Source organism: Molothrus ater, chromosome 12 (assembly GCF_012460135.2).
Source record: "Molothrus ater isolate BHLD 08-10-18 breed brown headed cowbird chromosome 12, BPBGC_Mater_1.1, whole genome shotgun sequence".
In the NCBI taxonomy this organism is placed as follows: domain Eukaryota; kingdom Metazoa; phylum Chordata; class Aves; order Passeriformes; family Icteridae; genus Molothrus; species Molothrus ater.
In genome coordinates, this window is record NC_050489.2 from 20,739,487 (window position 1) to 20,761,938 (window position 22,452).

The following is a 22,452-nucleotide window of genomic DNA, read 5'->3' on the forward strand; positions in this document are numbered from 1 at the left end:
TGGATCCCTGGCAGTGCCCAAGGCCAGGCTGGACCCTGGGGCTGGAGCAGCCTGGGACAGGGGAAGGTGTCCCTGCCTTGGCAGGGGTGGGATGTGGTGAACTTTCAAGGTCCCTTCCAATCCAAACCAGTCTGGGACTCTGTGAAGTCACAGGTTTAGATTTCTTTCACTGTCTTCCAAAGAAGAAGGATTATTTTCCTTCTTTTTGCTCCCTCTGAATTGGATTAGGAGTTGCTCTGATTGGTTCAGGTCTGAGGGTGATTAACTCCCATTTGTTGCACGTTTTAACCTCAGAAAGTGCAACAGGCCACGAAAGGTGAGGGCTGTGTCCTCTCCAGACATCCACCTACGCTGGGTTCCCAGCTCTCCTCAGAACCAGGAGTGGCTGCAGCTCTGCACCCCCTGGCACTGGCCAGGAAGGAAGGAAGAGTGTGCAGTGTCAGCAGCATTCTGGAATATTTGTAGATTCTACACCTGTCCTTGGTCTCTGTTAGTAGAAAGTGTAGGAGTGAGATGCTGGTGGGGTCACGGTTCAGCTCTTGGCTTTTTCCAACCTGGAATCAAGCAGCAACTCAGAAATGGGTGAGTTGGAAGGAAACTGTTTCCTGGAGCCTTATTTACCCAATAAGCACTAAATGTTTAATGACCTCAAAGTGTGCTCCAGAGAAACCAAGTGATTGCATTTGCTTAGACACTGGTAGAAAAGGGATTAAGAAGACATTAGAGAGGTACCTGGTGCTTTGTGAGCTCCAGAAACCCCAGAAGGTGTCAAGCTGATCTTTTCCTAAAGGCATTTCAAGCAGAATGTTTCCATCCTGGGTCCAGGGGAGCAGTAAGTGCCAGCTTGCTCTAGGAACACCCAGACAGAGCTGTAGGAACTGCTGGCAGCCTGATCTTCCTCGTCAGGTGGGATTTAGGCTGTTCTGGTGGGCACAAGGGCTGGGACAGGGACACCAGGACTGCCAGCTGCAGCTGGGGAGTCCTTGGCACCAGCTGGGGTTTGTCTCTCTGCAGAAGTTACTCCCAGGAGTAACCAAGAGGGGCTTGGAGAGTTTGTTTAAATCCAGAGTGTGGAGCCCCTCACAGAGCCAGAACCTTTCCTATGAGGTCATTTCCATTCAGTGCCTCTGAATTTCTCCTGGGTTTTTGTGCCATTGTAGGAATAAGGTGCTTTAGCATTTTTCCTTGCTCTCTCCTCCCTCTCTATCCCCCCAGTGGACTGCAAGGCTCTAAATATAGGTCACCCCAGGCAATTAGGGAAGAGCTGCTGGTTTTGAAAGACTGAACAGGCAGGAAGCCCCGTTTCCAACGAGTTATCAGGTGAGATGGTGTTTGGCCTCAGCCAGAGTGATTGACAGGGGGTCTGCATGTTCACAGATACATTATTTAAACATGGGGAGATATAAGAGATCTTCTGCACTAATTACTTCGAAGGCTGTATTAATCACAAGACACTTTAATACTCAATCAATACTTGCATTTGTCAATGACCTTGTAAATCTCCTCACTTCTCTGCTGTATGGCAAAAGTGTCATTTGACATCTTCAGGGGGCTGGTTTTGTGCAGCCGTAGCTCAGTAAAATATAAGTTTGGAAAGTCTTAGTTCCAGTGCTCAAAGTTCAGTTTCAGAAGTGGAAATAGGAAGAGGATAGATGTCAAAGCAGCTGTGTAGCTGTGTTTCAACCACTGGGCCATCATTTTTGATGTGAACTGGGCTCACACCTGAGGGGGACATTTCATGGGGGGCATCCATGGATTCTAGCTTCACCTGAAGACTGGGCCATGGTGACGTGGTGGCAGAACAATGGGGTCTTTGCCATACTATGTGTTATAACTGGATGTATGTATTAATGGGAGGGTACTGGAGTGCTGACCCTCATATCTTTTAGATGTCAGGGACATGAAATTTGATAATTTCATCAGAGTAAAGGAAGAAAGTAAAATAACGTCTTCAAATTCAGGCAAGATTGCATTGCAGCCCAGATATTCAAAGTGGAAAAGAGCCATGATGTTGGTTTTCTATAAAGCATTGAACTGGAAGAGGGAAACTGAGAGGAAAAAAGCCCTGTGCACTATTAACTCCTGGCTAGTTGGAGCTGTTTACCTTTTCTAGAGTTTTTTCCAGCTGTTATCCTGTTGTTTGAGCAGATATTTCTCATAGTCCCAAGGGAATTGTACAACTAATAATATTCTACCTGCCTGTGTTTGGGATTTTTTTTAAGCGAGTCCTGTGGGTGGTTTGCTCAGCTGCTTAAATGTGGCAGCCGGAAAGCAGAGCCTGGTCCTGGGCTCGCTGAGGCTGGCAGGCACCTCTGGCTGCTGTCCTGTCCAGCCTGAGCGGCCCTGTCTGTCCAGAGCTGGGCCGGTGCTCCAGGCCAGCCTCAGCAGTGCTGGGCAGAGCACACAGGTGGGATCAGCTGCCCTCAGCCACGGGCTGTGTCCCTCAGCACAGCCCAGAGTGCCCTGCGTGTGCTGCTGCCTGCCTCTGCTCCTGGGCTGCCCTGCCCGCTGGCTCTCAGCATCCCAGTGCCCCTGGCCCATTCTCCTGCCCGCTGGCTCTCAGCATCCCAGTGCCCCTGGCCCATTCTCCTGGGCTGGGCTGCCCTGCCCGCTGGCTCTCAGCATCCCAGTGCCCCTGGCCCATTCTCCTGCTCCCTGGCTCTCAGCATCCCAGTGCCCCTGGCCCATTCTCCTGGGCTGCCCTGCCCGCTGGCTCTCAGCATCCCAGTGCCCCTGGCCCATTCTCCTGCCCGCTCCATGCATTTTTTTCCCGGTATTCTTGTTGGTAATTGTTACAGCATTCCTGCTTTGCACTCTGGCCTTGGTATCAGATCTCCAGACAAGGTTTGCAAATATTTAGAGCATTTTGTTAGTCATTGCATGTGACCTTCTCTTTATAATGAAAAAGGTTTTCTCTTTAAAAATCCCTTTATTGGGTCAGTACTTCATTTCCCCATCCCTGGAACGGCAGTTTGGGCTGGCACACAAACCCATTTTCCCGTGTTCTCCACTGTTGCATACATTATATTCTTCAGAGAAATTTCATCTCTGCGCTCCTTTCTGTGGAATCCTCCTGCAGAAATCTCATTGGCAGCATACAAAAATTGCCTTTTCCCATTCCAACTGCCCCTGCCTTAGTCACTGCTGTCAGATCTGAAGCTGCTCAGCTGCCGAGGGAGGGGAGTTTAGTGCTTTCCCTCTGCTCTCAGGCCATTTTTCCTATGCTTCTTTTTTATTCTTTTATTTTATTTGTGGTCCCTGTCATTCTGTCGGGGCAAAGGGGTAAAGAGATTTGACACTAAGTGCGGGGAAATGCTGTATCTGGAATCTATCTTCCAGACGGCAAAAGAATAAAAATTCATGGCAGGACAGCGGCTGCTGCCACGTTCCCTAAGACATATTGCAGGTAGCGTTATTTATTGTGGCACGGAGTTCATGGAAGTGCTACCTCAAAGCACCCGGAGAGATCCTAAAAAGCCCATCTCCCATCAGGTGCAGCAGATTTACGGCGCTGTGCGCGCCGGGGTCAGAGCGCGGCGCGGGAGCCGGGGCCGCTGCGGGCGGGGCCAGCGCTGCCCGAGCCGTGCGGGGACGTTGTGGGGGGACACTGTGGGGGGACATTGTGGGGGGACATTGTGCGGGGACACTGTGGGGGGACACTGCCCGGGGACACTGCGCGGGGACACTGCCCGAACTGTGCGGGGACGTTGTGGGGGGACACTGCCCGAACTGTGCGGGGACACTGCGCGGGGACACCGTGCGGGGACACTGCCCGAACTGTGCGGGGACACTGCCCGAACTGTGCGGGGACACTGCGCGGGGACACTGTGGGGGGACATTGCCCGGGGACACTGCCCGGGGACACTGTGCGGGGACACTGTGCGGGGACACTGCCCGAACTGTGCAGGGACACTGTGCGGGGACGCTGTGCGGGGACACTGTGCGGGGACATTGCCCGGGAGCCGGGGCTGCGGTTTGGCACGGCAGGGCTCGGGGGGCACACAGGGCTCGGGGGGCACACAGGGCTCGGGGGGTACAGCAGGGCTCGGGGGGTACAGCAGGGCTCGGGGGGTACAGCAGGGCTCGGGGGGCACACAGGGCTCAGGGGGCACACAGGGCTCGGGGGGCACACCGGGCTCGGGGGGCACACAGGGCTCGGGGGCACAGCAGGGCTCGGGGGGCACACAGGGCTCGGGGGCACACAGGGCTCGGGGGTACAGCAGGGCTCGGGGGCACACAGGGCTCGGGGGGCACACAGGGCTCGGGGGGCACACCGGGCTCGGGGGGCACACAGGGCTCGGGGGGCACACAGGGCTCGGGGGTACAGCAGGGCTCGGGGGCACACAGGACTCAGGGGGCACACAGGGCTCGGGGGGCACACAGGGCTCGGGGGGTACAGCAGGGCTCGGGGGCACACAGGGCTCGGGGGTACACAGGGCTCGGGGGTACACAGGGCTCGGGGGGCACACAGGGCTCGGGGGGCACACAGGGCTCGGGGGTACACAGGGCTCGGGGGGCACACCGGGCTCGGGGGGTACAGCAGGGCTTGGGGGGCACACAGGGCTCGGGGGTACAGCAGGGCTCGGGGGGCACAGCAGGGCTCGGGGGGCACACCGGGCTCAGGGGCACTGCTGGGCAGCCTCAGAAGGGCCAGGGCTGGCCGACAGCGCAGCTCCCACCACGGATTCTGGGAGAAATGAGAAGGTTCCTGGATTCTGGGGGAAATGAGAAGGTTCCTGGCCATGTAGGCTCCAGGAGGGAGGCCCTGAGCGTTTATTCACTTGGGGTTCTCAGAAACCTGCAGGGTGGTAAACCAGAAATGTTGGAAACCTCAGAGGTCATTAAAGACCTCTCAAACTATACAAATATAGTAGCAAAACCTCATTAATTCTTGCAGGCCTTCTGGACATTGGTTCCCCCTTCCTCTCCTCTGGAGTCCCTGTTTTCTCACAATTTTTGACAGTTAAAGACAAACTTGCATCTTTCAGCTTTCAGAATTCCAACGCAGTGACCACAATAAATGTGAGAGCAGTTGGGAGCAACAAATATTCAGTTCATAAACCCACATAAAATTAGATGATGTTAGCTAAGCTAATAGCAGTTCTGTTCTCTGAGTGGTTGTCCTAACCCTGCCTCTGCTTCTTGCAGAACTCCCAAAGATTCAGATTTCTGAAGACAGAGGAACTTGTTGGCAGTGACATAGGATCCTCTATCTTGTTATTAGAGGTTTGTGGGGCCTCCTTTGGTGATGGTACAAGTCAAGCAGTTTTCCATGTTTTTCTCAGCAGTTTCCCAGGATTCATCTCATTGCCTTCACCAGTGCCACTGCCTTGCCTGCCATTTGCTGCTGTTGTGTTGGAATCATGGACTCATGCAATGGTTTGGGTTGGAAGGGACCTTAAAGCTCATTCCCTGCCCTTCCCCTGTCCCAGGTGGCTCCAGGCCCTGCCCAGCCTGGCCTTGCACCCTTCCAGGAAGGGGGAGGCCACAGCCTTTCTGGGTTGTTCCCTTTCAAGCTCCAGAGCTGAAATTCATCACCCGGCTGCAGTGGAGGTGTGGGAACCCCGATGGCCGTGCTCAGAGTGACCTCTGGGGCCACTGCTGCCCTGCCCGCTGCCAAGGGCAGCTGCTGCTGCTGCTGGAGCAGGGACATTGAGGGTGCTCGTTTCCACAGCTGGCTTTGCTGCTCCTGCTGCTGCTGCTGGAGCAGGGATGTTGAGGTGCTCGTTTCCACAGCTGGCTTTGCTGCTGCTGCTGGAGCAGGGATGTTGAGGTGCTCGTTTCCACAGCTGGCTTTGCTGCTGCTGCAGCAGGGATATTGAGGGTGCTCGTTTCCACAGCTGGCTTTGCTGCTGCAGGAGCAGGGATGTCGATGTTTCCACAGCCAGCTTTTCCTCTGGCCAGCTGGAGGTTATCAGGGCCAGAGCTGCTCCCCAGCCTCATAAACCTCGTGCACTATTCGGAGTCATGACTCTCGCCCTGAGCCGCCAGTGCTGTTCCCTGGGACAGCTAATCCCTCAGCGTGCCTGCTGGAAGCTGCTGTATTGATTTCTGCCTCTCTCTAAACCTCAGTTGTGTTCAGTGCTTGTTAGACATCTGAAGGAATATCCAGTGGGCTCCAGGGGCAGCCAGGGAGTGGGGCACAGGCAGCAGGGCCAGGGATGTTTGCATCAGGCTGGAGATGTGCCAACAGGAAGGTGGCAGTGGGACCCCTGAGCCCCAGTAAAGCTCTGGGACAAGATTTAAACTAGCTCGACACCGCTGGCTCACTCTGTAATCATTGATAAGTAGGTTTTTATGTGTTGGGCTTAGGGGATTTGATGGTGCTCTGAGGCAGGTTTAGGGCAGTGGATGCCCTTTGCAAGCTGTGCCCAGATGCATGTGCAAGGGAGCCACTGCTGGGCACTTTTCTTCATTTTACTCCCTGTAAGTCACAAGAAACCTCTGAATACCAAGCCCCTGTTGGCAGGATGTGCATGGCTCTCTGGAAGCACATTTGGGCTGGATCTGTTGGATTTCCAGTCTTTGGGACCCCTCATGGTGCCCAGTGTCACCCTCTGCCACGTACCCTGTTCCCAGACTGACACGGCTCCAAAGAGCTCCTTTATGTGGAGGGAGCAGTGGGTGATTAGGGAGGCTATGTGGACACTGGAATTGAAGCTTAGAGCCAGGATGAGAGGGCTGAAAGAGGCAAAAAGAAGGATTTAGCATATTTTTAATTAAAATAACAAGCTGGGACCTGTCACTACATAGATTCCTTTGTATCCAGAGTTCCTTTCCCTCTTTTCATCTTTGACTTTTCAGATTAGGCACTCTCAGAGCAGGGATCACACTTTCCTCTGATCTGGAAAATGCCTGGCATGCTTTGAGGGCTGGCATTGTCTATGCAATAATGAAATAACCACAGTTTTGGTCTCATTGCTGTCTAACTCCTATCTGCCATCGTCATGAGATAGGGCTTGCAATAATTGCACCTACACTTACATTATACTTTTGGTTGTTCACAAATTAATTCTCATACCGCTCTGAGATCAGAACTGGTACAGCTGCTCTGGGATTTGGGATGAACACACAGAGATGTAGCTTTTTCTCCCCAAAAGTGGTGGTGCCTGCTGTGTCATGGTGTGCTGCATAAACACAAAATTCATCCCCGTTTGAGCATTTTATAGTTAGTGGGGCATTAGGAAAAGCAGCTGATCTGTCATGTTCTTTATTTATGTTAAATTAAAAATTAGTAGATTAAGCCAGATTTTGCTCTATTAAACACAGATAGGCTGGTTAAAAGCGACCCTATCAATCAAAAAGGTGATTTTATCACATGATTTAAAATTTGTTCCAACAGTGGCACAACCCAGAAAAGATCACAACCCAGATCTAAACAAAGCTTGACCCTCCATCCATGTAATTTAGCATAAAACCCTGAAAAGAAGCAAAGCAAACTGAAGTAATTGCAAAATACAAATTTTAATAGACCTAATCCCCAGGAGGATCTCTGCCAGGGGAGTTGAATTTGGATTTGTTTGTACAGATGAGTCTGAATGGCACTTGAGTGCTGGTTTAGAGCTGCTCCCAGGCCATGCTGGGAGAGGTGCTCCTGGTGCAAACCAGGAGCAGGAGATGTGTGGTGGAGGTTTCCTGAGGAATAACCTTCTGCTCCCTGCTTTCCGCTCTCTCACAGTGCCCCCTCCCACGGTCTGTGTGCCGCTGGTTTGCCCCGTGCTCACTCACTGCTTTGGGCACAGCTGCTGTCCATGGACATCCTTCTGCTCCTGTGGCTTCCAGCCTCAGCAGGCCATGGGAGGGGAGGAAGCAGGAGTCTGTCACTCAGACCTCTGCCATTAATTTCGATTTTCCCCTGTTTGTTCCGTATCTACATGAGGTAAATCCTGACTTGTTCTGGATATTGCATTCTCTGTTGGTGGTGGCACTTTCCTGCCTTCATTCCACCTTCCTGGAGCACCAGCCCGGGGCCTCATCAGGCTTCATCTTCCCTCCTTGTGTTTCAATTTGCCAAATCCAGCCTTGTGTGTTGATGCCACTCCACAAAATACACTGTGTCATTTATAGCCTCATCTTGGCCTTAGGATTTTACCTTTTCACAAATTCACCAAGGTGGGAATCCAAACACCTTCCCTGTCCCTAGCTGGTGGAGGTTCAGCTAAGCAAGATTCAGCAAACATAACTTTGGGTTTCATATCATATTTCTTTCCTTAAACTACTTGCAGCTACTTACAAATTTATTAATCAATTTTCATGTTCCCTGGGCACAATTCACAGGGACTTTGCTGCCCAGCTGTGCACCCTGTATCTGTGTGAGACCACCAATGTTGGATTCTGATCACACCTCTCTTCTGCATCACGTTCCATTGCAGACTACTTGGTCAGACTGTCCTGCCTTTTCTTTTCTGAAGCTTTCAGACATGACTAGTTTTGCCACTTAAGTATTTTCATCCCTCTGATTAGAGGTTTTGTTCTGTTTTAATATTTGTCAAGCACTAATGGTCACTGGGTGTTGCTTTTAATTGCAACATCTGCTCCAGCTGTAGAGGAGTAGAAATAGTCTCAGCCGTGTGCATAGGTCAAAGATTTGGCCACTTTTTCTCTAAACTGAGTCCAGGCAACTTATTTCTCCAAAGCTGCTGGTCTAAGCCAGCACTTTTATTGTGGAGATGAAAGGTGAGTGCCAGGTTGTGGGGCTGCCGAGCCTCTCCATCTCCTTTCCCCATTAGCAACTGGGAGCGGAGCGGGCAGGTGGAGCAGGCTGAGCGTGCCTTTGCAACACCACCTAAAATCACGTTTGATTTGCTCCTTTGATGGCATGTTCACAGTTATCTTGCCACGACTCTGATCTTCTCCAGCTGCATGGCCCTTTAAATCCCCCATTTCAAATAGGAAGGAGAAAGCGATTTGGTGGAGCCCTTCCCATCCTTCGCATCCGCGCTCTTATTAAGGCTCATATCTATTACTTTCTTCCTTTCTGAAGGAGTCAGCTTGATTCAGTACTTTTGGGACTTGGTGACATTAATGTATCTGTTTTATGTAACACGGAGTCATTATTAACAGAATCCTAGATCATAAAAAAAGGGCTAACGAGAGACAAGGAGGGTTTTTCCCCTTGAAGCTCGTAGCAGCGGTGCCGCGGAGAGGCCGGGGTCAGGGAGCTGCCGCCTGATTGGGCGCAGGGCCGCCGCAGTGGCATTTCTGCAGTTTCATCAGAAAGTCTAAATAATCCATGTGAAAGCCCAGGGTTATTTACAGGAGACAGATCCGTGCTGCCAGAGCAGCGAGACACCGGAGCATCGCCTTGGCCCTGGGTGTTGGTGCCGGGACACCGCTGCTGCTGCTGCTGCTGCTGCTGCTGCTGCTGGGCCTCGCTGCTGGGCAGGAGCTGCCGCCACGCACACAGGAGTCAGAGAGTTAAAGAGAGACCAAGAAATGACCCGAGGAGGGGAAAGTGGCAGGGACCCAGGGGCTGCTTAGTGCTGTTCCGGGAAGGAGTAAGGGTGGGAACTTAGCACTGATGTGTGCAGGGCAGGGCAGGGCTGCTGCTCCCCTCTGGCACCCCAAATGCTCTCCCAACATGGAGCCGTTCCCTCTTCATTTTCTGTGTTTGAGCACAGGTTGCCCCTAAGCCAGGAGAAGAAATTGGAGCTGAGCTTGTGGGTCTCAGAGGGCTCTGACCCAGAGAACCTGCAGTGAGAAGGGGCTGAAGTAGCCGTGGAAGCTTTGGTAGTCTCCTCATCCTGGAATCACAGAATCCCAGACTGGTTTGGGTGGGAAGGGCTCATCTTGTTCCACCCCTGCCATGGGCAGGGACACCTTCCATTAGCTCCAAAGCCCATCCAGCCTGGCCTTGGACACTTCTAGGGATGGGGCAGCCACAGCTTCTCTGGGCAAATGTCCTTTGGGATTGCCCAGTACCTCAGAAGGCTGGCAGGAAGCAAGCAAGCTGTGCCAGAGAGATTACCAGCCAATCCATTTGTTCAGGATAAGAATTTAATAATTTTTTCTACCTTCAAGTTTTAAACTTATTAACAGGGAGCTGAATGCCTCCTTTGCTGTTTATATTGCTGTTTTAATATTTTTCCTTTTCTTAGTAAATGGTTTTGTTTTATATAAATTGACACATGAGTATTTGGGGAGGGGGAAGACTATGGATGTTTCCTTTAAGGTTTTATTAAAGAATCACACACTCTTATAAAATGGCATTAAAAAACCAGCAACTACAGCATGCAGAGCACGACCAGCTCCATTCCAGCCATTTCAGGAACGTGTTGGGTGATCCTTGTGACGTGGTTCATGTCTTTGGCACGTGACAGCACAGCCCCAGAGGCACAGCCCTGGCTCCTGAGCCTGCACAGCCACACGCCCGTGGCTCGCTGGGTCACCTCCCTGCCCGGGGATCCAGCAAGGATGTGTGGGGTTTTTCAGAGCATACCGTGACCCAAACCTAGGGGTCAAACTGGTGAAATCTTGAGATACTCCCATCTTGGAAGTCTGCAGACTCTGAGAGCCACTCAGGTGAGGTGCTGAGCTGGTTTCTAGGTTAGGAACTCTAAACTCAGGTCCATCCTGCTCTCTTGATTTAGAATTCATTTTATTATTAATTTTAAATATTAAGTAAAACAAACCTGTCAGATACTTCTTAAGTTACCTGTCAGTTCCACCAAAGGTTTGACAGACAAACTCTTGACTATTGTTCTCTTCTGCACACGTAAGAATTCTCTTTTATATCTGTTTTCTTCATTCTGTTCCTGAAAGGAGAACAGTCATGAGCACGAGCTCCCCCTCATCTGGGGGAACTGGAATCAGGACACATGTTGTCAGGAAACCACCTCTCTTGCTGGTTCATGACATTTTGCATCTGGCTGAGATCTTAGAGCAGTGCCTGGGCTTCCTCTCTTCCCTCTCAGCAGTTCTCCTTGCGAGGGGTGGTGTAAGGAATTAATCTGCTGTAATTCTGCTCTTTGCAGAAACCAGATTTCTGACAAAGGAAGGACAAGCCTGCAGCTGAGCTTGCCATGGGGACCACTCCCAGATGGTGTTTGGGTTTGGAGCTCCGTGGCCAGGCTGGGACGTGAGCCCGGGGCCCCGAGGTGCCACAGAGCTGGGTGTAGGTGCATGCAGGGTTAGAGGGGATGGGAAATAAAACCCCTGTCACGGCTATGAGCTGGGCTCCCTAAAGCGCAGATTTGACACCAATATGTTTAGAGCATTAAAACTTATGTAGTTCCTATTTCCTTGGAATTCTGGTTTCTGAAACTCGGTGCTTTCCACCACAACCACAAACATTGGGAAGGATTTTTAACAGAAGGCTGAGCTGGGTATGGCTGTGAACAGGAACTCCAAGGAAGCCACCAAGTTGGATGAATTAAACCTTCCCAACAAAATCTTGGGTCATCAGCTCTAGGCTTGGGTAAGATGGTGGAAAACCCCTGTCTGAACCCCAATGTGGGCCCCAAACCCAGCTGAGTTTGCAAATGGCTGCATTGGTTCTCTGGGCAAAGCACGTCCAGAGCTGCTGGATGTGTTCAGTGTGAGCCCTTCTTTCAATTTGCTTTGAGATTAGACTTGGCCGCAAGGTCACAGCCTAGGGGGAAAGTTTGGAACAATTTTCAAAGCAGTTAACTTGGACATTTTTCAAGTATTTAAATGCAAATACAAATGAATAAATAATTTATGCTTGCTTTAACTGAAAAATATTTTAGTTTAAGAATACACAAATTGTCCCACGTTTAGTATGGGCTGTCTATGGAGCAGCTGGCAGCTGGGAAAAGCAAGTTCTAAACCTGGGAAAGTGGCCACGCAGTGCTCAGTACCTTCCAGTTGTGTTTACCTTTGTATCTGTTGCTTTGACTGGGCTGTTAGGGAGCGAAGGAAACCGTGGCAGTACAATAATGTGCACTTTAAAAAAAATTATAGAACCTATTACAACATTGTTTAAAAATCATTATTATATTGTAATGGAGTTAAATGCTGTGTTTATGTAAGGCTTTAATTCCTGAGGAATTCCAGACTGTGGGGCCAGGCTAATGTGACAAAATACTGAACTCAGAGACATGTGTGTTCATGGCAAAGGCTCCTGCAGGGACCCAGACAGAGAGGGAAATAATTTATTTTCAGAAAAACAGTTTTTAAAATTTGCAAAGCTATGTTAAATGGAAGAGATTGCATAAAAGTGAAGATGTTTTAGAAAACTTAGAAGAAAATAAAATCACTACATTTTGTTAGCAAGGTTTTCTTTTGAAACAGAACTTTTTTAAAAACCCCACAGTCCAAATGGAAAGTTTTGCTTGTGTCAAACTAAATATTCTTATAAAATTCAAGGACAGGAGTGACGGGACAAGGGAAAATGGCTTCTCACTATCGGAGGGCAGGGATAGATGGGATGTTAAGAAGGAATCCTTCCCTGGGAGGGTGGTGAGGCCCTGGGACAGGGTGCCCAGAGAAGCCCCTGGATCCGTGGAAGCATCCAAGGCCAGGCTGGACAGGGCTTGGAGGGCCCTGGGACAGTGGGAGGTGTCCCTGCCATGACAGGGGGTGGGATGACGTGGGCTTTAAGGTCCCTTCCCACCCAAAAAGTTGTGTGTTTTCATGGTTTGTTGCATACGTCAGGAAACCCCCGTGATTTTGGTGACACGGTGTGAGTTTGGGAGCACATTTGCTTATGCTGGTCCTGAGGAGCCATGCAGAGGGACAGCAGAGCTGCGTGAGGGGACTGGCTCCTCCTGCCACAGGCTTCCCCATAACTGGGGGAGAACCAATCTTCCTCCATGTAAGCCAGTGCGTGTGTGGTGCCTGAGGTGCCATCCCTTGTGTCCTGCGTGTGGGAGGGCCGGGGCTCTCCTGCCCATCAGCTCGAGCTGGAACTCAGCACTGGCTGCTCAGCAGGGTCCTGGGGAACCCAGCGAGGGTCCTGGGGAGCCCAGAGAGTCTCAGCTTGCCATGAAAAACAAAGACTGACTGATTTAAAATAGTGGTGCCAGAATCCTAACAAGATCATTTAACTTTTAAGGGGGGGGTGGGAGAACATTTTTTCATGCATTTTTATTGATTTTCAGTATGGTACAGAACCCAGCCATGTGCAGCAGTAACACAGGCAAAGATACAATCACTGAAAAGCAATTACAGCTCCAGCAGCCAGCTCTGGGCTGTGGCTGCTCACCCAGCCCCTCGCTCCTGCTCAGGCCCCCTCAGGAGCACACTCAGGGTAAAAACAACCAGGATTTCAAATGTACCAATTCCATGTCCTGCTGCAGTGCTCTGCTGGGGATTTCCTCCTGGAGGTACTGGGGATGTCGCTGTCCCCTCCAGCCTCAGTGCCTGTTGGTCCAGCCTCTTCCCAAGCCAGGAGCCCAGGCAGGACCTGACCCAGAGAGGCCCCCAGTCAGCCCCAGCAACCAGAGCAGCGCCTTGTCGTACAATCCCAGAATGGTTTGGGCTGGAAGGGACCTCAGAGCTTATCCTGTCCCACCCCTGCCATGGGCAGGGACCTTCCACTATCCCAGGGTGCTCCAAGTCCTGTCCAGCCTGCCCTTGCACAGTTCCAGGGCTGGGGCAATACCTGGCCACATCCTGATGTGCCTCAGCCTCTCCATGGGGGATCTGTGTCCCTCCCTCACAGAGCAGCCCCAGTGCTCAATAGATGGCTTCATTTGCTGTGTGGAGCAGGGCTGCAATCGATGGTGGGTCTGTGCTGGGGCGACATGGGGACACAGGCCCAGCCACGTGTGTGCCAGCCCTCGTGAGCAATGGAGTGTAAAAACCAAATAACCAAAAACCTCTCTAGCATTGTGAAAGTTTTATGGTCATTTTTCCAATTACATAATAAAGTTCATAATCTGTTATGAATTAGCATAAATCAGAATCAGCCCACAATTAAGAAAATAAGTTAAATTGCATTTTGTGAAGCATTGTTCTGTCTGAACAGTTTGCTCTCATGCTGCTAACCTGACAAATTCGGTAATTCACAGCATCCTCCTTGAAATCAGTTGGAATTACTGAGGTTTTACAACAGCCTGTACGTACAGGTTACAACAGCCTTGGGTGCTGCAGACGGGCTGGTTTCAGGAAAGCAGAGTGTCCTTCAAAAGCCAAACTACTGAGTCTGTGTAAGGTTGGGTATCGGGAGAAATTCCTTCCAGGAAAGGGCTGTCCAGCCCTGGCACAGCTGCCCAGGGCAGCGGTGGAGTTCCCATCCCTGGAGGGATATAAAAACCCTGGGGACATAGGGCAGTGGTGGCCGTGGCACTGCTGGGAAATGGCTGGACTCAATCAGCTATGGGACCTTTTCCAACCCAAAGGATTCTGTGCTTCTTCTGAAGGGAATCACCACCCAGAGATGTCAGGAACATCACCAGCTTAGCAAGCAGAATTTATGGATGTTTTGGTGATCATCATGGTATCGCCAGATGCTGTCAGGAGTGATGTTCAAACGACAACGGGAGACAAGAAGCAGCAAAGAGCATGTTTTCATCACCTGCTCTCCAGGTCTGGCTGTGGCTGCTGGGCAGCAGGGGCTGGCACAGGGCAGCAGGGCTGGCACAGGCATCCCTGCTCTCATCTTGGCCATTCCCAATGTGGTTCCTGTGCCCAGGGAGGGCACAGCTGTGTCCTTGCTGCTGGCTCTGGGCTGTGGCTGGGAGGGAGGGATGTGCTCTGTGCTGCGTTCCATGTGCTGTGCGGGTGTCAGCCCCCGGATCCAGCAGATTTCTGTTAATTTGTGGGTTCCTGTGACGGAGCCGGGAGTGTGGCAGAGCCCCTCGCCCGGCTCGCTCACACACGGCATCCTCAGGGCCAGGCCTGCAGCTCCTGCCTCCTCCACGGGTATTTCTGACAAAGAAAGAGTCTGTGAGCCCTCACTTGTGAAACAAAGGCCTAATGAAAGGGCCGGGCCGCCCCGGCTGGCAGTGGCTGTAATTCTTGGCAGGGTGTGACATGCCCATCCTCTCGAATTAGCGCGGGGCACGAGGAATTTGGCACGGTGCTAATTGCGATCAGAGGGAACAAGTGGCCTCAGTATGTGGGCACGTGGTGGGACAAAGGGACCCCGGCCCGCCAGGGGCAGGTGCTGCTGGCCCTAGGCAGGCCTGGGGACCCCCCTTGTCTCCGTGCTGGCGAGCGGGACTCGGGTTTCATTTAGGGGGGGCTTTGTTTGTCATACAGGGGATGCTCTTCCTTTGCCATACAGGAACTCAGCTGGGGCAGAGTCAAGGCAGCTGCTGCTGGCAAAGCTCCTGCCATGTTGGGGAGGCTCCTGCCATGCTGGCAAAGCTCCTGCCATGCTGGCAAAGCTCCTGCCATGCCGGGGAGGCTCCTGCCATGCCAGGGAGGCTCCTGCCATGCTGGGGAGGCTCCTGCCATGCCGGGGAGGCTCCTGCCATGCTGGGGAAGCTCCTGCCATGCTGGCAAAGCTCCTGCCATGCTGGCAAAGCTCCTGCCGTGCTGGGGAGGCTCCTGCCATGCCAGGGAAGCTCCTGCCATGCTGGGGAGGCTCCTGCCATGCTGGGGAAGCTCCTGCCATGCTGGGGAAGCTCCTGCCATGCCAGGGAAGCTCCTGCCATGCTGGGGAGGCTCCTGCCATGCCAGGGAAGCTCCTGCCATGCTGGCAAAGCTCCTGCCATGCTGGGGAAGCTCCTGCCATGCTGGGGAGGCTCCTGCCATGCCAGGGAGGCTCCTGCCATGCCGGGGAGGCTCCTGCCATCCTGGGGAAGCTCCTGCCATGCTGGCAAAGCTCCTGCCATGCCAGGGAAGCTCCTGCCATGCTGGGGAGGCTCCTGCCATGCCAGGGAGGCTCCTGCCATGCTGGGGAGGCTCCTGCCATGCTGGCAAAGCTCCTGTCATGCTGGGGAGGCTCCTGCCATGCTGGGGAAGCTCCTGCCATGCTGGGGAAGCTCCTGCCATGCTGGCAAAGCTCCTGCCATGCTGGCAAAGCTCCTGCCATGCTGCGGAGGCTCCTGCCATGCTGGGGAAGCTCCTGTCATGCTGGCAAAGCTCCTGCCAGGCTGGGGAGGCTCCTGCCATGCTGGCAAAGCTCCTGCCATGCTGGGGAAGCTCCTGCCATGCCGGGGAGGCTCCTGCCATGCTGGGGAGGCTCCTGCCATGCTGGCAAAGCTCCTGCCATGCTGGCAAAGCTCCTGCCATGCTGGGGAAGCTCCTGCCATGCCGGGGAAGCTCCTGCCATGCTGGCAAAGCTCCTGCCATGCTGGGGAGGCTCCTGCCATGCTGGGGAGGCTCCTGCCATGCTAGCAAATCTCCTGCCATGCCAGGGAGGCTCCTGCCATGCTGGGGAGGCTCCTGCCAGCTTCAGCCAGGCAGGAGGGATTGCCATGTTATTCTGGAGTCCAGGAGAGGAGCTGGCAGGGCCAGGCAGAGGGACAAGCTTCCCTCTAGCAGAGTAGCCTTTCCAGAAAGCAATCCTGTTGTGACAGCTTCAGAGCCATTTCTCTCCATCCGCCCCACCCAGGGAACGTGGCCTGTGCCCCCGAGGTGACACTGGGACTGGCAGTGAGCCATCTGCAGGCACATTCCTGGGCATTCAAGAGCAGCTTCAGGAGCCCCTGCCCACTGCATCCATCCCAGAACAATGAAAGGGATTTCATCCCGTTTGCAGTTGGATTTGGAGGATGATCCTCTGAGGTGGGAGGTGTTTGCAGGGAGATTTCTCACAGCCGTGGCGAAGCTTTCCTTCTCTCATCAGTCACTCAGAGGATGGAGTCAGCTATTCACCAGGAGGCAGCCTGGTAGTAGCCAAAGGATGGTTGTCACATCTCCAGCACCACCTCAGAGATGAGGGAATCCAGGCTCACAACACCCACCAAAGTCCAAGTCGTGGATCCCTTTATGTGGCCCATCTCACAGATGGGCACTGGCACCGTGGCTCCAGTCTGAGCTCTGGGTGTTTTGGCAGGAACTCTTCTCTCTTCAACTTGACTTTCCTGAAAAACTCTGCGTGTTACCCTCATTACCTGCGTGTCACTTTGCTTTCTCCTCTTGTTAGCTGTTAATGACTAAGCTGAAGTAGTGCAGAATTTCTGCTCCATCCCTTGCTAATGTTGTGTTTGTGCCCTTTTTTTCCTGTCTTTTTATCAGGAATTCACAGGAAGATTAATCCCTCTTACTCCATGACAGTTTAGTTTCTTTAAGAACCTTTAGTGAGGGATGTTCTGGAAAAGCTTTTAGAAAATCAGATTCCACTGTATCAGCCCAAATCTCCTGTATTAGCAGGGCTGGTTCCTCATCAGATGACTTGGATCTGTACATATAAACTCTGCTCTTGTCTTCCAGGCTCTGCCCCAGACGTGTTTATTCATTGCTGCTAATTCTGATCTGTCCCACAGTTTTCTACTCTTTTGCCTGTTCTGGAAATCAGACTTTGTGCCCTGTCATTCCCAGGGTCACTCCTAAAGCCTTTTGTAAAAATTTGTCACCTTCCAATCCTCAGATGCAAAGGAAGAAAGTTCAGCAATTTCATATTTGGGCTCCTTGAGGAAGCACTGTCGGCCTCTGGTGATTTGTTGCTCTGGCATATGAACCCTGCTGACCCCTGCATAGTGAACGGCAGTGCAAGGAATTAATTTAATTTTGCTGCTGTGCCCTTATCTTTCTTAATTCCCCCCTTTACTCCTTGCCCATCTATCAGCAGCTCTGGGTGACAGACAGGCTTCCTGCTTTTGTGTTGGAGAAGCTTTTATTAGCTCTATGAACTCTGATGATTGTTCTCCAGACCCTGTTTTGCCTTGGCTTATTGTGGGTTTGCACTTAGTCTGCTGGGTTTATATCCTTTTCTATTTTTATTGTTTGGAAACAACTTCCATTTTCCTGAAAGTACCTTTTTTATTTCAGATAACTTCCTTTTTCCGTTGGTCTAAACCAAGCTTTGAATGTGTGGTGGTTTGGCCTTTCCCCTGCTGTGTCTCACACATGCTTGTGTCCCACGGTGTTCATGGAATCCAGGTGCTTTGGGCTGGAAGGGCCTGAACGTTCACCACATCCCAGCCCTGCCATGCAGGGACACCTCCCACTGTCCAGGTGCTCCAGCCCCAGGGTCCAGCCTGGCCCTGGGCACTGCCAGGGATGCAGGGGCAGAGCACACACAGAGCAGCAACAAACTGGGCAATAGCAAAGAGCATTTCCTGAGACTTCTGTAATTTCTAGTTACAAACTCCTGACAGCCACAGATGTGTGACTGCAGCATGAACCACCACTGGAGTGGGAAAGTTCCTGTCCCAAAAACCCCTGTGGGCAGCTGCCCACCCAGGTGCCAAGCTGTGCCAGACCCAAAAGGAGGCCTTTCCTTGGGCAGCAGAAGACTTCTCACCAGCCAGGCTGTTTCCCTGACTCTTCACTGGTTGTTTTCCCTCTGGTGTCTCTGCTCCCCTGCTGGGTCCGTGAGCAGCCAGACTGGGCTGCTCTGCTTAGAGCAGGAGAGCCCACAGAGCTCCTGGCTTTGCTGATGGCCGAGCCAGAGCCTATGGTACAGTGGCCACGGCGGCTCCTGTGGGCAAAGCCTCCTGCAGGTCGGTGATAAAGGCTTTTCCCTATGGAGCCAGGAGGCTGGGAGGTGCAGCTTTGCAGGAGGAGGCAGAGTACACCTGTCACACAGAGTACACCTGTCACAAAGGTGCTGCAGCTCAGCCCTCAGTGACAGAGGAGATGGAACAGCTGGGAATGTTGGCTGAGTTGGAACCGAACACAAAAAATATCAATGGCTCCATGCTGTACCCAAACTTCTGTTTCTTTTGGTGAATTATTCCAAATCCTTCAAAATATTTTATATTCTTCCCATTCTTTTCTTGGCAGGCTCTGATCTGGAGAGTTTGTACTGACTTTTTCTGGTCTGAATAGGAACCATTCCCCTGCTCCACTCATCAGCACCAGATCCTGCAACATCTCCACATTCCCACAGTGAGGTAGGAAGACCTAATTTTCATAAGCCTTGTAGGAGTGATTTTTGTGTTGGTCGCCCTCCTGGGATGTGTAATGTAAATCACCTGGATTAGGAGAGATGTGATTACATGTAACAGAGCTGTTCTCAGGCAGAGTTGAGGGCTCTTTGTGCTCCCTGAGCTGCAGAGTTTGCTCTCTCCTGCTCCTCATGGTGTTTAAATGCCACCTGCCTGAAGTGTTTCTGAGCACCTCACTCACTGCCCAGTAGTGTTGGCTCCTCTTAGTTTCAATGAAAAGGTTTTATGAACAAGACCATCCATAGATTGTATTTTTCCTACATGTCTACAAAGCCTTGCCAGGCTGCAGCTCTCTCTGGGCTGGTGAAGAACCATCAGGGCTCTGTTATTTAATTATTTATGTTGTCCTTAACTGTTAGTTTCTGTCATTAAAGAACAGGCCAAGTGATTAGGGCCCTTGGCTTAATCTTCTTAGCAGGAAAACTGTCCCTTGAACGTCTGTCCTAATCAAACAGCCATAAGGGAGGATGAGGAAAGGGCGAGACTCCTGATCTGGTTCATTTTCTATGTGAATTGGTGAAAGTAAATCATATTTGGATGATCTGTTACAATTTGTAAACATGAGTTTCCCAAAATGATGGTAAATGTTGTGCTGGCAGAAAACACACCTTCCTGAACATGGGACAGACATCATTTCCTTCCTCCCACTATCCCCACCGCGAGATTGGCCACTGGAAAAATACCTGTGGTCCAAGAGTAGTAATTTCATTATTAAAAATGATTTTGTATGTAAATAGAGTTCAGTGAGTCACTGTGAAGTACCTGCTTTTAATATATTTGTATTTACTTAGTTATTGTAAGATCATTCATAATTTCTGGAATACTTGGTATTACCAAACTAACCTTGTGTGATACTGGTAGCAATGGAAAGATTAATGGCATGTTTCAAAAAATACTCATCAGAGTTCTCTATGGAAAACTGAGAAATGCAAAATTTGGGGTTGGATTTTTTCCATGTATTTAGTTTTTGGAGGGGTTTTATCATTTAAAGAAGGTTTCTTCCCTCTTTTCCTCCCACATTTTTATCTGAAGTATTTTGTTTACAACACCAGTGCACACTTCGAGTTCTTGAGAATCATCAGACTTATAAATGTAATGGAAACCTTGGGAAATCGTGTGATAGGCAAACTCTCATTTGCTTTGTGCTCTCAGCATCTCAGAGGATCCTGTGGAAAGCATCTCCTTTTTCAATTTAGTTAGGAAATGTTCCAGGACTTGGTGTTCTTTGAGAGGATAAACAGTGATGGGTGGTGTTATAAACCGAATCCAGAGATTTTGTGGAGGAATGGCAGTGCTGAAATCCCACCTTCCCTGGGGTCAGTGTTCTTGATTTTGATATGAGAATGAGAGGGGCAGCAACGGATGGAGCACGGAAAGGACAGAAAAGCACTGAGGGAAAAGCACGGTGGGACAGGAGCAAGTGCAAGGGCTTGCATGGGGACAGCTGGAAAGATTTTGGAGAGACAACACTGGTGGCCAGTTGTGACTTTCTCACACTATGATGTCCTCACTGATTTTGTTGTATTGAGATTGCAAGTTTTCTTTAAGAATGTGTAGCACCCTGTAAAAGAACTCCATTTGGGACCAATCTGTGTGCTGTTTCCATTAATGACAGTGGTAGAAAAAGTGGGATTGTGCTGTGGGATTCCAGCCCACCCTCAGAGCTTCATCAGACTGAGTAGGACAATGGGGCTGTGAGGGGACACAAACTCCAAAGAAAACCTGGTACTGGTGTGACAGAGAAGAGATGGGTGGTGAATGCCTCGGGGGGCTCTGGGATGATTGGTTTGAGCATCTTAGTTAATTAAAACTGCAGGATAAATTGTGTTGAAGGGACATGTACAGGTGATGAAAAGCAAGTGTGAGGTGAGTATGGAAGGACATCACACAAGTGGAAAGAAGACAAGGAGAAAGCCTCCAGAGAATTGCTCTTCTAAGGTCCATGGGAAAATTGGCTTTTGTTGAGCAGAATTGTAACTTTTAAATTTGTACAGCTGGTACAAGTAGGTACAATTCTATTTTGCCAAAGGGCAGGATATTGTGAGGCTCATGTGCTTTCAGAAGAGACTCCTGGCCTTAACCAGCTGAGGGAGAAAAATCAGCAATTTTGGTTCTGTGTCAGTAGAACACACTCTGTTCACTTCCCCTGTAAAAAGGAACTTTCTTCTCCATGCATAGTCAGAATGGACTAGAATAGACTTGGTCATTAAACTGAAGGCTTTGATTTCAACCTGGTGAGGAAAAGGCCCTTGCTCATACTCTGTGGTAGTTTCCTAGATGTAATTATGGAGTATTATTTTAATTACCTGTTTAGTGGCTAATTGCTCTTCCCTAAGTGCAGAGGAAGGGGAGAACATGGGACCAAGGCTGCATTTCAGGGTGCAAGAGGATATTTGTTACTGGCTTTTAATGCACCTCTTGATCTTCTGGTTTAAGAATTTGACATGTTTTTAGTAACTTTCCTCTATTTTATTTCAATACCAAGAAAAATGCCTGGGAATGTGTCTGCAGCTCATCACCTGGGTGATATGCTGGCATAGGAGAGACACTTCTCATGTGATTTTCCAAAATACTTTTAACTAGCACAAGGCTCTTTCAGAAGCTGCTGTGAAAATGCGGTTTGATTTCAGTGGCTCCAAAACCCATCAGCAGCACATCAAGAGTCCAGCCATGGTCAGCAGGAACCTGAGCCCACAGCAAACATTTGGCCCTGGCACAGGTGCCCAGAGCAGCTGGGGCTGCCCCTGGATCCCTGGCTGGACACTGGGGCTTGGAGCACCCTGGGACAGGGTGGTGTCCCTGCCCACAGGACATGGGCTGGGACTGGATCAGCTTTGAGGTCCCTTCCAACCCAAACCATTCCATAATTCTGTGATTTCACCATTGTTTGCTGTGTTTACAATTAAAACTTTAATGATAAGGACTGATGGTAGTTTAGGATAAATTTTGAAAGTTCTTAGGGGATTTAGTTTGTGGAGATAGATTAAAGTCCATTAGAGTAAGATTATCCAGCATGTCTTTACCAGGTACAAATTGGAGAGGTATCTTCAGACAAGAGTTTGTTGTTATTGTTTTCCTCACTGGAAAATGTGGATGTGTGGCAGGTGTAGAGAGATTTTCTTCAATTCCTGCAACAGATAAAAGTCTCTGTGTTGTCTGTCTTTGATTCTTAGCTGATGAAATCAGCTGGAATTAGTGGGATACCTCACTGGACACAGCAGAGCCCTGGAGCCTTTGCCCATGGACCCAGCCAGTGTAAGAGCTGGGTACAGACTGACAAAGGGGCTGAAGCCCATTTCCCTTCTCCCTGCTAACATTTTTGCTTCCCAGAGGTACAAGTTACAGACTCTTGGAGCTCAGAGAACTGTGCCAGTGACACATCTTTGGGGATGCCATGTCAGGGGCAGGGAAGGGTGTCCCCAGCTGCACATCTGACCCCACAGAAGGGCACACTCTGCCTGGGCATGGAGCTCTGGGGCAGAGGACA

General features: G+C 50.9%; 1 long non-coding RNA gene across 1 annotated transcript in view; it reads left to right on the forward strand.

Moving 5' to 3' along the window:
* LOC118691463 (uncharacterized) overlaps positions 1-22,452 on the forward strand; it is a 118,443-nt gene that overhangs the window by 46,708 nt on the left and 49,283 nt on the right. Inside the window, exon 2 of the long non-coding RNA XR_004981002.1 lies at positions 18,802-18,911. This is a non-coding gene — a long non-coding RNA (uncharacterized LOC118691463). The remainder of the gene's footprint in view (positions 1-18,801; positions 18,912-22,452) is intronic.